Here is a 20,856-nt window from a genome sequence, read left to right as displayed (position 1 = left end):
TGACTATGCAAGTACGTACTGGTATAGTGGTGTTACAGTGGAATGTAAACACAGGCTACAAACCAGCCAAAATAAGACCATACGATTGGTCCTAAATCTGCCACCTCGAACCCATATTGAGCCATGTCACTTCAATGAGGTGGGATGGCTCCCTGTGGAGCAGAGGGTCTCCTTTCTGAAACTGGGACATATGTATAAAATGTTAAATGGATCTGCCCCCAGATATTTATGCTCTCGTATTGTCCTGCGTGGCCAGGTCCACGGACGACAGTTACGGTCTGGACAGCTCTCAGTTTATGAGCCTAGAAAGGGTTCCTATTCACAGAATGGCTTTCTGTCTACAGCCTGCCGGCTGTGGAACTCTCTGCCCAGGGCCATCCAAAACTCCCCCACTATTGCTGTCTTCAAGAGGGGTGTGAAGCAACATCTGCAACAATAGGTTGCAGAGGGTGCTTGGCCACCACTCTTGAAGAACAGGAACATGACATGCTGTAATGAGGCTCTTAGAAAATTGTGTTGTCTATTTTATCTACTTGTTGTATCTATTTTATCTTAACTCTTTCTTTGTGATTTATTGTATTTTTCTTGGGACCATGTTGGAAACAAGTCGACAGACTTTCACATGTTATCCTTGTACCCCTTGTTTTTATACTATTGTATAAATTGTATGTACTAAATAAAAATCAAATCAAATCAACCCTTTCACTACCACACTACAGAAGGTTAACCTTTCACTACCACACTACAGAAGGTTAACCTTTCACTACCACACTACAGAAGGTTAACCCTTTCACTACCACACTACAGAAGGTTAACCTTTCACTACCACACTACAGAAGGTTAACCTTTCACTACCACACTACAGACGGTTAACCTTTCACTATCACACTACAGAAGGTTAACCTTTCACTACCACACTACAGAAGGTTAACCTTTCACTACCACACTACAGAAGGTTAACCTTTCACTACCACACTACAGACGGTTAACCTTTCACTACCACACTACAGAAGGTTAACCTTTCACTACCACACTACAGAAGGTTAACCCTTTCACTACCACACTACAGAAGGTTAACCTTTCACTACCACACTACAGAAGGTTAACCTTTCACTACTACACTACAGAAGGTTAACCCTTTCACTACCACACTACAGAAGGTTAACCTTTCACTACCACACTACAGACGGTTAACCTTTCACTACCACACTACAGAAGGTTAACCTTTCACTACCACACTACAGACAGTTCCACACTACAGAAGGTTAACCCTTTCACGGCCACACTGCAGACGGTTAACCGCCTGTAGTGTGGTAGTGAAAGGGTTAACTAACTGCTATTTGTCTTTCAAAAGGCCCAGGGGGAAGAGGATACTTCCTCCCAACACGCCAGGGAACGGAGACACGCCATCGTATAACTCCAATCATCCCCGTTCAGGTAGGGGGTGAAGGGAGGGTGTATACTCTCATCATCGTGTCGAGTGATGACTCTTGTTTTTGTGCAGAGAGAGAGAGAGACACAAGGGAGCTGGCAGCGGGGGGCCGAGACAGTACAACAGTACAAATGTAGCATCCAGGCAAAATCTCTGAGGGCCTCAGTCAGGCCCGTTTCTTGCCAATTATGTGGACTACGCGGTTGCATAGGGCCCCCGAAGCTACCAGGGGACCCCCTAAAATGCCACAAAATAAATAAATAATAATAAAATATTATTATTATGTAGTTGCATTTTCAAACTTTATTTAACTTTAACTTTATCTTAAATGGTTCCATTTAAATTTCAATATTGTAAGTCAGAAATGTAAGGAAAATGTGTCTCATTTATGTGCATTTGTGAGGTGTTATAATGCAGATTCGGTGAATCCTGTGTACGTTTTCAGGAGTTTCTTGATGTAGGGGGAGCCCCAGTGTTTCCTATTTATTATCATTTTCTGTCATTGCTGGGGTCAACTTGAGATGTTTGATTTGAATTTGTGAGAAAAAAAGATATACGTTTTTTTCACGGATCTAGCCTCTTTTCCTCTTAACTCATTCACGGCCACTAGCTTTCACCATCTGCACTGTTTGGCACCAGCGTTAATGACCATTTTAGCGATGTTTGCAGACCCATCGTGTGTTCTGTATTATAGCTATGGAGACAATAGTATGGCTAATTTGACAGGCATTGTTCATAGTCCATTACTGACTAATCAGCTAATTTCTACACACTGTAGTTTGTTACAAACTTCATGCTAAACATCGCCCTATTTCCGGATTAATCCAGTCTTTTTCCATAGATTGCGAGATATGACACATTATAATTATGCAATAAGCCCAAATCGTTCTGGTTGATGCCCTGAAGCCCCAAATACTCCCAGATCAAAGGTATATATACTAGAGGCTCCCAGAAGCAGTCAAAAGAGGATCGGTAATGCAGCCTTTATCAACTATGCCCCAAAACTATGGAACAAACTACCCCTGTTATGGTTTGTAACCGACCCCAAACGCAACGGCACAGAGAGAGTTGTTTCAGAGTTAGCCAAAAACAAGGGCGTCTTTATTCTCAGAGTCACAAGATTGAATTAGGTGGAGAACAGAACAAACGGGGAATCTGGCATGTGAAGAATGTTTGCGGCTCTGCAGAATCTCCCAGAAGGTGATGGTGAGGAGTTTGCTTGTGACGTCTGAGCCGCTCTGCAGATCCCCCCAGCATACACTCCAGGTGGAAACGGAGGGGGAGAGAGAAATCCCAGTTAGCTCAGCGCACAACAGAAAACAGAGAGGTGACTGATCCAAACAAATATCCAAGTGACTTGATCTTCGGTGTGATACACACAGTTAGCAGAGTCCAGAGAAAAAACAATACGGTAATCCAAGGTGTAAATCCAACAACAAAAATAGGTGAGAACAGTATAACAAAAACGGGATCTCTTCTGTGTTTCACAAACACACAAAAAACGAGTGATCCAAAAAGAACTGTTTCCAAAAACTCACCAGAGCGCAACGCGTAAAGCGGGCAGATAAACGAGGCGTAGCTTCGTACGGGGAATCAGGTTCTCCAACAGGGATACTTCACGAGAGTCCTGGGGAGCAACAGACAGCGACGGAAAAGAAAGGCAGATGCAGGGAATATTCAAAACGATCCAACCTCGATATTAGGGGGAAAAGAGTATATAAAGCCCTCTGGGGCGCTGATTAGAACACACATCAGGTGCGTGATGGAAATTGATACCTGCCTACTCTTATACACTGCCTATCAAATTCATGTGTCGGTTATTGCACTTTTTACTTCTTACTGATGACTATTTTTAAACTGAATCATTTTAAACTATTTTTATTATTTGCTAGATCCAAATGTGAAACACTGTGATTATTTGTATTACTGAATAGAGAGCCTATTAGGATGCTAGATCCTAATGTGAAACACTGTGATTTGCCATATCTTGCTATGCTCGCTCATGCCTGTATTTTTTATGTCCGTTCTATTTTTAAAAAAATTGACTATTTTTAAACTGAATCATTTTAAACTATTTTTACTATTTGTGTTACTGAAAACTGTAAGCGGAGAGCCTATTGGGATGCTAGATCCTAATGTGAAACACTGTGATTCTACCTGTCTATCTTTTTATGCTCACTTATGCCTGTATTTTTTACTGTTGTGAAGCACTTTGAACTGCAACCTCTGTATGAAAAGTGCTATACAAATAAAGTTATTATTATTATTATTATTATATACCGTGTACAAATGTGTCTTCACAAAATCATCAGGGGGGGGGGGGGGGCATTTTCAAAACTGTGATTGTGTTTGTTTTACGTCCGGTAAAACACAAAACTGTGATCGTTACAAAAATATGTTTCAGGTTCGGTAAAATAGACATAGAATATACCATACCTTAAAGGGGAACTATTTTACTATTTCTTTCACTATTTGGGCACTTTTACAAAATTCCTGTGAGTCTATGGAACACCTCTGTAATATATATATTTTTTTTATTCATTGTTTTGTATTTCTAATCAAGTCCTCGAAAACAGCATTTTTCTACCTCAAGATCTCGAGCCGTTTTGAGCCTGGGCTCCAGGTCCAGGTCCAGCCACTGTGTGCAGCTCATCTTGTATCTCAACATTAACATGCAGCGGTGTCTTTCTGACATCACAAATCATCACATTTTCAAATGACTCAGTTCAGTGAGGGTGAATATTGTGAGAGGAGAATTGGAAGAATGCGCCAATATGAGAATTTTGAGACATAGATCATATTAATATAAGTTCACATAGCTAGGAAACAATGCTAAACACTCAAAAAGGCCATTTATAAGATAGTTCCCCTTTAATAATAATAATAATAATAATAATAATAGATCAAATTTATATAGCGCCTTTCATAGAACCCAAGGTCGCTTCACAATCAGGACAAAAAATAGGGCTAGGGAATAAAAAAAATAAAAAAAAACGTAGCCAGAAGGTATTCCAAAAAGAATAATTCCAAGTGATCGCATCGCAATCGCGATTACCAGTGTATATGTCTATACTCGTTTATATGGGAAATATGCTTCAGGCAACAACATTTCGAGGCAATCGCTGTATCTCTCTATTCAGGCAAGAGGAGGAGCCCTTGCCAAAAAAATAAAAAATAAGAAAGGAAAACGTGTATCCACACCAAGCCCTTTCAGTTCAAAGGTAGGTGATACTGCCACCTGGTGATATTCGATCGTCATTGCAATTCCAACTTGGTAGCTGAATCATAGACACCTAGACACCTAAAAAGCGGCACGTGGTGTAGTGGTTAACACTGTCGCCTCACAGCAAGAAGGTCCAGGGTTCGATTCCCGCTTGGGGACCAGGTTTCCATGATGCCAGGTACTCAGGTGGGGTAGCTCCCAGGCCCCTCTGTGTGGAGTTTGCATGTTCTCCCCATGCTCGCAAGGGTTTCCCCCCCGATAAGATAAACCCAATGGAAAAACATGCACAACAGATCGCTAACGCTGTGGCGTCCTTGATGAAGACGGACAGGAGCACTTGGATTGGTCCCTGGGGCGCAGCTCACGTTGACGCCCTATCTGCTCCCGGCTGCCAATGGGGGGAAGGACAACGGGATGGGAAAAGTGCAGAGAGACATTTCATCGGTGACTCAGTGCATGTGTGTGTGTGTTCCTGTGGGTCGCCCATCTTGCGTGTGTGTGTTAAAACTGCATGACAAATAAAGACTTCTAGTTTAACAATTATTATTATTATGGCTCCGGCTGACCGTACACACTAAAAACAGATGGGTCAATTCTATAACCCAATTTCTTGGTTAATCGTGTTGGGTTAAAATTATGGGCTAATTCTCTGAGCATAACCATTATTTGGGTTATTGAGATTTAATTTTGACCCAATTTTGACCCAATTTGTGAGTTATAATAATTATGTGTAAATTTTCTGAGACATAACCCATGTGTTGGGTCAGAGAGCTGGGTGTTTCCGCCGGGATCTGCAAAGCTACACCCCTCCCCCACTGGGAACTATATGTTCCAGTCAGTCAGACGGTCATGTTCACAGTCAACACGGTCCCACGTTTACAGTCAACACGGTCCAACAAACCCTCTTCACGATCACGGAAAAGACTTCACTGACTCAAGGTAAGATCTTGTTTCGTTAGCACAGTATTTATATCTCAACCCATCCATTGTACCTATTGCGTCGTGTTAACCATGCACTGTGAACGTTGTGGAACTAAATTAGCTAGCTCTTCACAGCTATCTGTCGCGTCATCAGCTAGCTCTATGTAACCAAGTATTGCGTTCAATCCTAAATTGTCTCCTACTACCTGAACAACGGCGAATTTGACAACGCCTTGGAAGCTAGGCGTGTTAACAGTTATGCCATCCCTCTCAAGACACTTTAGTTCTTCCACAATAGGGCGCAACACTGCATCAATGCCATTGGTTTTTGCATCATCTGATTTATAGACTGCCAACAAGAAGTGTGACTGCAAATTGGATAGGATGTCTGGTGGCAAACTCTTCAAGATAAAATATATAAATCCTAACTTGTGAACCCCAGTCTTTGACCCGAGGGGGTTCACAGTTTCACAATCATCATTGTATAACAGCAATGGGATTGACACCTCTTTCAAAAAGAGTGGAGGATTTTTACAGAAATCTCCATCAAATATATCCTGAAGAGCATCACTCTCTCTCTGTTGCCATTCCATCATGGCCTGTAAAACACCAGGAAGCTCCAGTATCTTGACCAGAAGACGCTTTAGTGGAATACGCTGAAAGGTATCAGTCAGAGCAACTTGTCGAACGGTGCCAGTGGCAGAGTCTCTCCGCTGTACAAAGGTTTGGTTATCGGATAAACACTCCTCAATTGGCTGGATGAAGTTCCCAGAGTTAGTAAAATACCTAATCTTGTTTATAGTCTGTCTCCAGACCCTCGAAAGGGTTAGCTGCATCTAAAAAGTCCTGCCTGAGCTCCTCTACCTGTGGGTTTTGATCATACCCAAACTGACTGAAAAGCGACATGGTCTTTGTTTGTAGTCTGCTCACTAAATCTCCAATTAAACTTGAGGTTTGCTGAACCACAACATTTATATTTGTAAAGGTCTGGGAAGATTTTGATCTAAGATGAGCTATAAAATGGGCTACTCTCTCTGTGATTCCCTCTTGCTCTAGTTCGTCCCATTCATCATCATTATCTTCATCTTCCTCCATGGCTTATCGACATCAGATAATGCAATGCTACAGTTTCATGTGTGGGTCTGTGTTAAGCCACAACACAGAAATTGGTCCAGGGTATGCTACCTTTCTGGCTCATTTTGAAGGCTATAATGAAATTCAAAGTGGTCTCACAGGAATCCCCCTTTTCGCTGAATTGTATGTACCGGCCAGGGTCACTGTTAAGGGTACAACATACAGACCAGGCATGACAGTGTTTATGTCCTATGACCAAGATGGAGAGCTTCAGTTTGGGCTTATTAAAGCCATTTTGGTTTTAGAGCCATCTGTAAAGCTAGTTGTTCAGAGGTGGGAGACAATGGGGTTTGAGAAGCATTTCTTTGCTTACAGTGTGATCCAAACCAAAGATTTGTTGGCTATCGATGTGAAAGAGCTGCTTGATCATCACCCACTACATGCAGTCCAGTCATACAGAGATGTTGACACTTTATTCATCTCTCTGCGCTATAGACGTTTTTAGACTGTGAATGGCCATCTGAATGGCCACTGCCACTTGTAAATAGTGAGGAAAAAAATCAGGAAAGAAACACTGCCTTGATTTACTAGAAACACGGTGATAGCCTACAGTATATATTCCGAACATATTTTGAATAGTTAGTCTTTAGTTTCATGCTGTGGACTGCCTTACTCTGCTACAACTCTTCGATGACTGAGATACATTGTTGGACTGCTGGGATGGGGAAACTCCTTGGACTACTGAGATGACATTAATTGTTGTAAGTAAGAATGTGTTTAATTAAAATAGTTCTACAACTAAACACTAACCACTTTAAACCCTATGACAAAATAAATCTTCACCAGTATTTAAATTGTTCCATGTGTGTAGGCTATTGGCCATCTTGGGTGTCAATCGGTTAAATGTAAAACGACACTGCTGACTGCAAATATATTTTGTATCTGTACACAACAACTCACTTTAACCTAAAATGCCTCTAAGCTGATAACCTTTCTTTGCTGCAAAAGGCTTCGAATGCTGAGCCACCTGCAACAAGCCTTGTTGCTACCATATCCCCCATGGAGGAATCTGCAGCTTCTGGATCAAGCCAGGAGGTCTCCACCGTAGAGGAATCGAGGGCAGCAGACCAGATTGTGATTCTACGACCGGTTCCACTATTTGTAAGTTGTTCAAGAAGCATGGATGGATCTGGAAGCACTTGGAGCCAGTACATATCTCAGAACGTCAATACTTAAACTAACTCATCTATACTCTTGTCAGTATTTAGACCGTGGCTATGTACGTTTTCTTCCTCCAGCCTAGTTCATAGAGAAATGGAACATTTGATGAGTAGTAATATTAGTAGAAAATAAGGAGTCATTTTTCTCTCGCATCACATACAGGACACCCAATGTTAACCCGTTGAGTAACAAGTTTTTCTACAACTCAAGTTCAGACCTATGTTGCTCTATTTCAGTAGCACTAAAAGTGAGTTTTCTTTATTGTATCAGAAACTTCAGAATGTAATCTTTCAAAAGAGACCAGGATCATGCATGTGCTATAAGTATAAAGTATAGTATTTTGTGTTGAGTTTGTAAATAGCTGTTTAAAAATTTTTTATGGCATTTTACAATACAACACTTTCCATTCCTGCCCAAATCAGATCCAATTTGATTGTACTCCAGGTACAGGGTTGATGCATTTTACCCCCCCCCCCCCTGCTCTTTGTTTCAGGTACAGGACTTTTTCCATAATTTAAGCATAACATTGCAAAGGGTGACAGAGTTCTATCTTGTCTTATCGTTTCCAGGACATATGGTGCATCAAAGGCCGGAAGGGAATGAAGAATGGCAAACCTTTCTACTATCCAGCTACTGGATTCATTGAAGAAAGGCTTCGGAATGTCCGAAAGAGGCGGGGTTCTGGGTCCAGACAGCGAATGCCTGAAGCCAACGAGCCACCCAGGGCATATACCAGGTAATACCTGGGGTCGGCAAAAAGGGCCATGTTTTCCTGTGTCCCCAGGGGGTAACTATATTCTTCACCAGGGGGAGCTTACTGCACATGAATCCTCAAGGGGGGCTCCATGGAGCAAAAATGGCTGATTCCTGACTTTACCTCGTTTAATATACCTTGTTGAACCCCTCACCAAAACATGCAACAATGCTGGGCAATAGCACCTCCCTCTGGTCAGCCGGGGCGCCTGACTGGAGGGAAAGGATCTGATTGTAATAATGTGCTAAGTCCTACTGGTGAAAATGGGTTACGAAATTGGAGATCATTTTTAGATAGTTAATTTACAATGTGTATATATATGTTTCTATAGAATCGACCCTGCCAGAAGAAAGGGCCCAGCCGCAAACGGAGTGGCTGAAACATAACCTGGAGCCCTTCACTCAAGTTCAGGAGTACATGAAGGACACCGTTCTCTACAGAGCCAAGTGGATTCGGGGAAATCACTCCAAGGACATAGAAGAGGTCATTACGGAGTACCCTCGCCTCACCAGCCCAGGAATGGTATGGATCTACTGTAACATATTGCATCTACAAGGTTTTGTACTGCTTTACTGCCCTGTTGGAACACTCCCCCAGATATTGATAGATCAAAACACATATATACTAAGGCTGTCAAAGTTAACGCGGTATTAACACGTTATCGCCCGATTCTATTAACGCCACTATTTTTTTTAACTCACGATTAACTTTTAAGATTTTTTTTTACTAGACTATACTCAGGTGTATTATTGATGCTCTCATTGATACTATGTTTGTTTCTGAAATGTGTGTGTGTGTGTGTGTGTGTGTGTGAGATATAGAGAGAGAGAGGGGGGTGAGAGAGAAGGGAAGGGGCAAGAGAGAAAGAGAGCTGGGAGAGTGTGTGTGAGAGAAAGAGGGGGGGGGGTGTGTGCGATTACTCAGCCCTTGTGTGGGTGAATGTAACAAGTTCCTACCATTTTCTTTCCCCTATTATTTCATGTACACTTTATTCATTGGTTTAATGAATTTTCTTTCTTTTAAGTTATTTTGTGCATCACTCTGTTTTGAATTTGATGCAAATTTGCAATGCATGAGGGTCATCCTTTTGTGTTAAATGACTGCATAACGAAAGCATTTGTTGACTCGCATGTTGATAAGAGAGTATTAAAACTTGGAACTTGAAAAAGATCCGTTTAAGATAGAAGAAAAGGTAGAAAAAAAGAAAAGATATTCGATTAATTTGTGATTAATCGCGAGTTAACTATGGACAATCATGCGATTAATCGTGTTAAATATTTTAATCGATTGACAGCACTAATATATACATATAGAAATACGGGACTTAGCGTCTACCCATCTCCCTCCTCCTCCATCTCTTCCCCCACCTTCCCTCCTGCTACTTCACCTATTCCACCTCCTCCTCATTTGTACGTTTTGCGTTACGTACGGCTGTCCTTAAGAATGCTACATGCTTGGACTCTGGTCCCTCAATATTATATATAACGTGCTGGAGAAACTCCCATGCATGAACACACTGCTTGGGGTACTTTATGTCAAATACATAAAATGCTTTAAAACACGTATCAACTGCCCCGAGCATTGTGCTTTCAGGGTGTGCCCGACCTGCATAGATCACGAATGCCTGAGCACAACATGTGTGTGCGATTACTCAGCCCTTGTGTGGGTGAATGTAACAAGTTCCTAACGTTTTCTTTCCCCTATTATTTCATGTACACTTTATTCATTGTTTTAATGAATTTTCTTTCTTTTAAGTTATTTTGTGCATCACTCTGTTTTGAATTTGATGCAAATTTGCAATGCATGAGGGTCATCCTTTTGTGTTAAATGACTGCATAACGAAAGCATTTGTTGACTCGCATGTTGATAAGAGAGTATTAAAACTTGGAACTTGAAAAAGATCCGTTTAAGGTAGAAACAATTTGATTAATTTGTGATTAATCGCGAGTTAACTATGGACAATCATGCGATTAATTGTGTTAAATATTTTAATCAGTTTGACATGAAAGCACTTTTTGATGTCCACACGCCGTGACATGTATATGCAACAAGTGTAATAAATGTTGAAGTTAAATGTATTCTACGCCTTGGTCTGTTCTTTTCATTGATTTCAGCACATTTAGACTGTTATACCTTTCAATCAAGCATCTGTGCCAACCTAATGTAGTGTACTAACTATAGCAGTTGTGTTAATAGGCCCTTTTCACAGCAGCCATCTTGACACAGCAGGGTAAACCTACATCCTGTGAACCAGACTGACACATGTGTAACTAATCATGTTGCTGTGTCCATCTGTTGGTCAATCGTTGTCAATCTGGCTCACAAGATGGCTGCTGTGAATAGGGTCTATTTGACCCTTTTGATGTAACCCAAGATTCAGTCAAAGCAACTATTTTGACCCTTAAAATGGGTCGTTTGTATAACCCAATACGGGGTCAAATCAACTAGGAGGTTGGGTTATTTTGAACCTTAAAATGGGTCGTTTGTATAACCCAATATGGGGTCAAATCAACTTGGAAGTTGGGTTATTTTGACCCTTAAAATGGGTCGTTGGTATAACCTAATATGGGGTCAAATCAACTTGGAAGTTGGGTTATTTTGACCCTTAAAATGGGTCGTTGGTATAACCCAATATGGGGTCAAATCAACTTGGAAGTTGGGTTATTTTGACCCTTAAAATGGGTCGTTGGTATAACCCAATATGGGGTCAAATCAACTTGGAAGTTGGGTTATTTTGACCCTTAAAATGGGTCGTTGGTATAACCCAATATGGGGTCAAATCAACTTGGAGGTTGGGTTATTTTGACCCTTAAAATGGGTTGTTAGTATTCGTTTATTTGACCCAAGTTATGGGTCAAATGAAATAACCAATAATATTGGGTCAAATTAACCCACACACTGGTCGGGCCCTTTTTGACCAGCGAATTGGGTCAAAAATAACCCAAATTGGGTCAAATTTGACCAATCTGTTTTTAGTGTGTATAGAACGGGGATCAAAGGAAAATATCAAAGGTATACTCAGGTTTTGGCGCTCAACCGTTGGCCATTAAAGAGTTAAAGTGCACCAGATTGACGCATTTAAATGTAAAATGCATGCCCGCCTTAAAGGGTTTGGAATCCCCCTGCCATAGTTTCACAAAATAGGGGCCCCCAAAAAACGTATTGCATAGGGCCCCCAAAAAGCTAGAAACGGCCCTGGCCTCAGTGTCCAAAGCAAGCCTCCTCCTTGTACACTGCACAGACGGGGATGGGAATAGTCTGTTATCTCTCTGTGTGTGTGTATTAAGCAACAAAGGGATCCGATAATTCAATGAACAAATGTTTAACTGTGTGGCCTGCTGTTTTTCGATTAACTCCTGCGCGGTGCGCTGCTTCGCTGCGAGGGCTGTTTCAATCAGACATCAGACTCTCACACTGTCCAAATATTGAAACGCAAAATAGTCTTTAACCATTTCACTACCACACTACCAAAGGGTTAACCCTTTCACTGTGACACTACAGAAGGTTAACCCTTTCACTGTGACACTACAGAAGGTTATAACCCTCTCACTGCCACGCGACAAAGGGTTAACCCTTTCACCGCCACACTACAGAAGGGTTAACCCTTTCACCGCCACACTACCTTAATGGTTAACCCCGTTCACTGCGACACTACATAAGGTTAACCCTCCCCCACTGCCACACGACAAAGGTGTGGTAGTGAAAGGGTTAACCTTCTGTAGTGTGGTCGTGAAAGGGATAAATTGACAGTTATAGTCTTCAAATCTGCATAAATAAAAACCCTTGCACACATTATTAAACTGATCGCCCTCCATGTGGGGCGCGTTACCACGGCAACTATAGTGCGATTAGCAGCAACGTGTGCAGCTGTCATCTGATATCAGCCCAACCAGGTCCAGACATAAGGGTCATGCTGGTCACCGTGACCCCCCCACTTTCATGTATTTTTAGACAGCAGCGCCTTACAGCCACAGCCCGGTCGCATCACATCTGTGTAGTGCTGCAAACCCTAAACCTGCCCAATCAGCGCCACGGGCCCTCTCACTAAGGATCTAAAGCAAACATAGATTGATTGTGACGTGAGAAAAAGAGGTGTGAGTGCATCCTGGGTTTGATCACAAGTGTGTTTGTGACACTGTTGTGTGTAAAGCAAGAATGGTGAGCAAATGAGAGCTACTGTAACCAAGAGTGTATTATTATTAAGGATTGCTACTGTATGAATGAATGAATGAATGAATGAATGAATGAAATAGTATTTTCGTGTCATGTCCGACGACCCATCCCTTACGGGGTTATAAGACACCAAAAACAACAATTGAACATAACAATCACTTCCTATGGTTTCTAAACTACACCATTGCACACCATCAGAGGCCAAAATACATCACATTATATTTCCGTGCGTTTATCCCAAGCTTTCTCTAAATATTCAGCAAGTGCAAAAACCCTCTGATCAAAAATCCATTTGAATCTATCTGCCTCACTGAACCACATTAACTCAAGGTGTTTGCACCTGTCAAATAACTTTTTACACAACTCATAGTATAGTGGACAATAAAACACATAAAATGAAACTCAATATTCTCAATATCGATGCCACAGTAAATACAGATCCTGCTCCTCCTCTGTGACCCGCCGGTAACGTCCGGTCTCGAGCATTACTACCTCCTCCACCTCCCTTAACCCTGTGACACCTGGATCCCCCCAAGGGGATCCATAAAGGAACACTTGACTTGATTAGAACTATGGTGAATGCTGTCTATATTCTATATTATACAAATTCAAAATAATATATGATATATACTAGGGCTGACCCCTATTAGTCGATTAGTCGACTAATCGGTCGAAAGGAGCCGTAGTCGACTGGCCAACCTCTTAGTCGAATATATATAAAAAAATATATATATATATTTATTATTATTATTATTTTGTATCATTCTTTCCAAAAGAAAAGAGGCCTAGAAGCGTGGCTAACGCTAATGGCACGCATACCAGAGGCTAACTGCCTAAGAAAACAGGCACAGAGGCACTGAAAGAGGATTTCACCCATCTAATGAACACACTAGACAAATATCAAGATGTATCCATCAGTGGACCAATTGCATGCTTTTGCAGAGGACAAGAAGCCTTCAGTCGACTCCTTCAGACATTAAGCACCCCCCACAGCCCAAATGGAATGATAAAACATTTAAAAAAAAATATATATATATATATTTTTTTATACTTTTTTTATTATTTTTTTTTTATTTTAGTCGACCAATAGTCGACTAACGGCACATTTTGGCCAATCATAGTCGACCATCCAAATCCTTAGTCGGGGACAGCCCTAATATATACACAATACGGTACATTGTTAACCCCTTCACTACCACACTACGGAAGGGTTAACTTTCACTGCGACAATACAGAAGGTCAACCCTTTCACTGTCACGCAACAAATGGTTAACCCCTTTCACAACCACACTACTAAAGGGTTAACCCTTTCACTGTGACAATACAGAAGGTTAACCCTTTCACTACCACACCACCAAAGGGTTAACCCTTTCACTGCGACAATACAGAAGGTGAACCCTTTCACTGCCACACGACAAATGATTAACCTCTTTCACAACCACACTACAGAAGGGTGCTGTGTCGTGCTGTGCTGTATTTATGTATTTATTGTGTCATGTTGTGCTGTATTATGTATCCATTGTGGGAAGGGGGGGGGGGGGTAAATGTATCTATGTTCCAGTTTTATGTACTGTAGAGCTTAATACACTCTATACCGATCACCAATACCACCAACCTGGTTGTGTGGCAATAAAGGAATCTTGTCTTGTCTTGTACCAGTAGTGAAAGGTTAACCGTCTGTAGTGTGGTAGTGAAAGGTTAACCGTCTGTAGTGTGTTCAAGTTTCAAGTTTCAAGTTTCTTTAATAGTTGTCATACAGAAGTACAGAATACTTTCATACAAAATGCTTCTTACTGTTACGCTCCAGAGACTGTGCTAGACAAGATAGTATCAAATAACATAGTATAGCATGTAAATTGGAAGTAAAAAATTAGGTCACAGTGTTCAGTATAGACATATGTACAATGTTCGATGCAGAATAGACGTAACTGAGTTACCATATAATATACAATACTATGCAGTGTACTAATGTACAATACTATATAGTGCAAAGCAGAAATGGGATGAGGTACAATTTAGGTACAATTTACAGTAAGGTGTACGAGTTGTAGTGCAATCCTTCATCAATAAATATAAAGTGTGGGGAGTGGGTGCTACAGTGTGTTTGTTTAAAGTGAGTGTGTGCTATAAAGTGTGTGGAGTGGGTGCTACAGTGTGTTTGTTTAAAGTGAGTGTGTGCGTGTGGATGTGTGTGCTATGTGCGTTTGATGGTTGTTGTTGTGTAGTGTTCATTGTTCGTTGAGCAGCCTGATGGCCTGGGGATAGAAGCTTCTTCTGAGTCTTTCTGTGCTCGCCTTGAGACTCCGGTATCGCTTGCCTGACCGCAGCAGTTCAAAGAGGCAGTTGTTCGGGTGACTGGAGTCTTTAATGATTCTCTTAGCCTTGCCCCTGCACCGCTTGTTGTAAATGTTCTGGAGGGTGGGGAGCCCCCCTCCAATTGTGCGTTCGGCTGAACGTGTCACTCTTTGTAGTCTGCTTCGGTCTTGTGCAGTGCTATTCCCAAACCAGGAGGTGATGTTGCCAGTCAGGATGCTCTCTATTGTACATGAGTAGAAGTTCTTAAGGATCTTCTGACTGACTTGGAACTTCCTTAGGCGCCTGAGGAAGTAGAGGCGTTGTCGTGCCTTCTTCACAACACTGTCAATGTGTGTGGTCCATGTCAAGTCCTCGGATATGTAGGCTCCGAGGTACTTGGAGTAGTGGTAGTGAAAGGTTAACCTTCTGTAGTGTGGTAGTGAAAGGGTTAACCTTCTGTAGTGTGGTAGTGAAAGGTTAACCTTCTGTAGTGTGGTAGTGAAAGGTTAACATTCTGTAGTGTGGTAGTGAAAGGGTTAACCTTCTGTAGTGTGGTAGTGAAAGGTTAACCTTCTGTAGTGTGGTGGTGAAAGGGTTAAATGTTGCCAAGTCGGAACATCCTGGAGTGTAAGCGACAGAGAGAGGACATTGCTACTAGAGTTTACTTTCTCTGCCAAGCACTCTAGGATCCCCCTCCTCCCACCCCCCCCCCCCTCCGCCCAACCCCCCACCCCTCCTCCAACCCCCCCCCCCCTCCTCCCACCACCACCACCCCCTGCTCTCCGAATGAAAAGGGAGGCGTCCCGTCTTCAGGAGCAGACAGAACCCCAAGGTTGATTTAATCAGAAGTGGTGTGGGGCACCGAGGAGGCGTTCCATCAGCTAACACGTCCTCCCCAGTCGCTAATCGTGGCCCCTTTACAGGCTTATGCATTAAGTTACAAGACCTCAGGCTGAGAGGACATTTTAACTATATCCTTGGGGGCCGCCCGTGGTACGCATTAGCAAGCGATGTCGGCGCTCGGGCTTGGGGAGAACAGATGGGCAGAGTGAGTGGGCGCTGTCCCGACACTGTGGAGGATGGCATCTCATTACGAGCAATCCATCACTGTCACCCTGTCAGTTACGCTGTAGTCAAACTTGGGAGATAAGTGATTGTTGTATAGCGGAGTGACTGATGAGGAGAGAATCCAATTACCACCTACGCACCCCCACCCCACACCCCTCTCCATCTCAACACTACTTTTTTAAGGATTTCTAGGATACAGCCATTTGTTTACAAATATTTCACATGTAAACAAAGCTTTTGCTGAGATAAAATACAGTACAAGGTCAGGTTTATTCGTCGTATACTGTCATTCCTTGTATCAAGAGTCAATTCATGTGAGAATACAAAGAGTCTAAAAGTCCCGCTACTGGGCCAACATGGTTTAACCCTTGCACTGCCACACTACCAAAGGGTTAACCCTTTCACGGCGACAATACAGAATGTTAACCCTTTCACTGCCACACAACAAAGGGTTAACCTTGTTTTTTAGTGGAGGTGGGCACATAACCTCATATCCTGTGTATTGGTAAATGATTGACAATGCCTTTTAACCTCCTATACTACTGTGACATGTTGGTTGTAACAAACATAGCATGGTCCATGGCCAACACCATAATAGCTCAAATCCAGAAGTGATAGAACTCCATTGTTAAAATGCCATACAGTTTGCTTTGGTCAGTATAATGAATCTTTATTGTAATCTGGTGTTGGCTGGATGGTCCAGACTTGTAAGTTTAAGAAGTGCATTGTACTGTATGTTTTGATCTTTTCGTGGGCTATGTTGACTATACGAAAAACACCACCCACATAAAACATTTCAGTATGTTATTTCCATGGGGTAGGAAAGTAAGTTCAATCATCAACATTTGTGAACATGTCCCAAATCTAGAAACCATAGATGTCTGGAGATGCACCATTGACAATGAATGGGAGGCCCACATAATGTTTGTTTGAGTTTTTATAACAAATTAACGGTATACTCATACCATGCGTGCTCTCTGAGGTGTCACATTTACAATCTTCCCCAATTCATTGTCTATGGAGCAGCTCCAGACTGCTATACCTGATGACATCACACATTTTGGGACTTGAATATGGGACAGAGTTGTTTGTTCTCATTCATTTATGGACTGTCTTAGACCATAGGAATAACATGAATGCATTTTTTAAATGGGGTGTAGTTCCTTTTTTATTTCCAAATTAGTTTAATTTTATTATTGTTGAAATTAGCAACCATAACATGTACAGTAGTTTATAGACATGCTGTTGCTTCCACTCTAAAGCCAGTTAGTCTGCCCTTAAATGTATCACTGGTGGAAAAACTAAACAAAACAAAAATCCCTAACCTTCGTACTATCTTATACTAGCATGCACTCGTCCTACTATACTAATATGTCTTTACTACTACTATGCACTCAACACTGCAGCACCCAAGTCTCAACACTGTTTGATGAACATTGTTACTCAGCTGTAAGAGTTGTACCCTTCCTGCTGACTTGTCGTACAGAACTTGTAAGTCGCTTTGGATAAAAGCGTCAGTGACTAAATGTAAAAATGTAAATGGTGACAGTTACGGTACCCATCATTGTATCCTATATGATAAGGTGGGTGATCCTCTCTGGCAGAGAGATGTGACTTGCACTGGCATCCGTTTCTGTATAAAACCTTTATTGTTGATCTTCCAGCCTACATCACTTCACTGCTGGACTGGAACTCTGGAACATATCTGCTTTAAAACACTTTAAAACTTTAAAACTCACATCATTAGTATCCATTGGTGAGTTTAAATCTTGAATAGCCAACCATTTCACCACAGTCTGCAGCCAGTTGCTATTAATCGTTTTAAATTCATTTACTTTCCCGTTTCTACACTGTTTTGTATTTATTATGTGCTGTATTTGCTGCTCTCAATGATCTTTCCAGATTAAATAAAAATACTGAATGAATGGTCCAACAGCCCTATAAATCTGCTGCCACTGTCCACAAAGCTGGTCTCCCAATTACATTCAATGGGACAGCTCCAGCATCGCCTTGCTTGTTCCAGAGCTTCAGAAGAGACGTTGTGTTTACACGATTTCAAGGCTTTGAATTCGAAAGCTTTGAATAAGACCTGTACCAATCTGACCTGGTACACAAAAGCACCAAAATAGAATTAGTACATAAAAAAACTTATTTTCGCTTTGCTAGGTTGCTTTGTTGATGAAACTGAATTTGCAATTTATAACCTAATACCAAAGGAAGAGACGGGAAAAAAACGCACGCTCAGGCCCTCGCCCCTGAATAAATAGCTATTTGTTATTACACTGCTTAGAAACACTGTCCATACTTTATTCACAGATAATGTATAATGCATGTGTTGCTGCTCTGTATGTCAGATCGTCTCACATTTCATCCAAGAGACCTCAAGCGAATGAATCAGAGTTAATTCATCTAACTCAGGCTGAGCCCCGTGAGAGAATCTATGCCCGGCTACAGACCTGATTATTATTTCTTCTAAATAAATCTTCCAGGAACAATGAAAGGAACAATGTTTTCAAACGTTATTATGTAAAGATGTGTATGTGTTCACTCACCGTTAAAGACGGTAGAGGTTGAGTAGTTTCTTGTGATATAGGTATCACATTCACACACAACAATAGATACAAATTCTCATTTATACCTCCCTCCATTCGTGCCATCAATGGAGGAGACAGGAGAGGGCGGCCCTTGGGGTGGGTGGGTGGGGGGATGGCTGTGGTTGCTTGTTTGACTGTCATGATCTGATCCTGCGACCATGTACTGTACATGTCTGTCTGTGTTCTTCTTGTTATGTATGTTTGCTGTGTTTTTTTGCAGCTCCTATTTATCTGCTGTAACATGAATTGCCCAGTTTGGGACATACCAATAACCTTGACCATGACCAAGTCATTTAGATGACTTCACAACTGCAAATACATACATCCAAAACATTCCAAAATTAATTTATATGGTTCTTCAGTGCAAGGGTTCAATTGTGATAATGGACACTGTATTCAGTAGGCTCTGCTCTCTACCAGTGTTTTTCATGATATCTCCCCCCTGTTGCGTTTGATGCATAATAACCTACCTTTGGTCTACAATACACGATACGATGTTGTATGGCTAATTGAGCAACAGACATCTAAATTGGACAAAACAAAACCAGAATGAAAGTAGATCAAGTGTTTGATTTGTATTTAACATTTAACCATGCAAGTTGACTAAAACGTCCTTATTTACAACAATGGCCTGAGGGAGTGACTCACACACACTACTCTATCGTTTGTCACCAGCAGCTTCTCTAGTAGTAGTAAAGACAGTAAGATCTTTTTTTAAAGGGGACCTATTGTTTTTACAAATAAACCATTCAGAATTGCAGCCACAATTGCTGTAGTTAGTAAGACCTTGGATACACGCAATATCTTGATAAAAATGCATGTGTACAAGATGCCGGTTTGCATTGTAAATCTTCTATTTTCTACAGAAAATGTACCTAAAAGATGTTTCTGACAACATTTGTAATGGTAAGAATGCTGTGCTATCTTGAGTCATATTCAATCTGCAACGTCTAGTCTGAAAGTTTGATCTGAATTTCATTTGACGGTACAGGCTCCACTGTTAGATGGTGCATGAGTGGCTCGCTCGTTACAGGCACAGACACAGCCCGTTGAGAACAGGACTGAAACAGAGAGCTATAGAGGCTGTTAGAATACATAATCTGAGTGGTTTTTTTCCCATCAAAAACGTAAGACATGTTTAGGGGACCTCAAAGACCTATATTAATGTGTTGAAAAGGACCTTTACATGAGTTTTAATAAAACGTCTGGCATTTATCAATGTTTGAAACACGCAACGCAGTTAAAAGGTACTATTGTCTTTTCCAGACAATGTGTCTATGCTTATCCTGAACTACAAATGAGAGAGTCGTCACCCATGTTTTCCGTTACTTTCTAGTACTATGCAGTAAGAGCCCTTAGCCAAGACCCTCCCCCCCGACACCCTGGCCTGTAACTGAACCACACCCCCCCCCCCCCCCCCCACACACCCTGGCCTGTAACTGAACCACCCCCCCCCCCCCCCCCCGACACCCTGGCCTGTAACTGAACCCCCCCCCCCCCCCCACACACCCTGGCCTGTAACTGAACCACCCCCCCCCCCCACACACCCTGGCCTGTAACTGAACCACACCCCCCCCCCCCCCCCCCACACACCCTGGCCTGTAACTGAACCACCCCCCCCCCCCCCCCCACACACCCTGGCCTGTAACTGAACCCCCCCCCCCCCCCACACACCCTGGCCTGTAACTGAACCACCCCCCCCCCCCCCCACACACCCTGGCCTGTAACTGAACCACACCCTCCCCCCCCCACACACCCTGGCCTGTAACTGAACCCCCCCCCCCCCCCCACACACCCTGGCCTGTAACTGAACCACACCCTCCCCCCCCCCCCCCCACACACCCTGGCCTGTAACTGAACCACACCCCCCCCCCCCCCCCACACACCTGGCCTGTAACTGAACCACACCCCCCCCCCCCCCACACACCCTGGCCTGTAACTGAACCACACCCTCCCCCCCACACACCCTGGCCTGTAACTGAACCACACCCTCCCCCCCCCCCACACACCCTGGCCTGTAACTGAACCACACCCTCCCCCCCCCCACACACCCTGGCCTGTAACTGAACCACACCCCCCCCCCCACACAACCTGGCCTGTA

The 20,856-nt window shown here is 42.5% G+C and overlaps 1 protein-coding gene across 1 annotated transcript in view; it reads right to left on the bottom strand.

The window, feature by feature from the left end:
• The window catches only part of zmat4a (zinc finger, matrin-type 4a), a gene marked incomplete at both ends in the record, with an annotated part of 244,472 nt that overhangs the window by 152,984 nt on the left and 70,632 nt on the right, over positions 1-20,856 (bottom strand). The gene's annotated exons all lie outside the window — the stretch shown is intronic.

Source organism: Notolepis coatsorum (genome assembly GCF_963971535.1).
Source record: "Notolepis coatsorum genome assembly, chromosome: 2".
Lineage (NCBI taxonomy): Eukaryota > Metazoa > Chordata > Actinopteri > Aulopiformes > Paralepididae > Notolepis > Notolepis coatsorum.
Note: the sequence above shows the minus strand (reverse complement) of the source record. Positions and strands in the feature narration are given on the sequence as shown.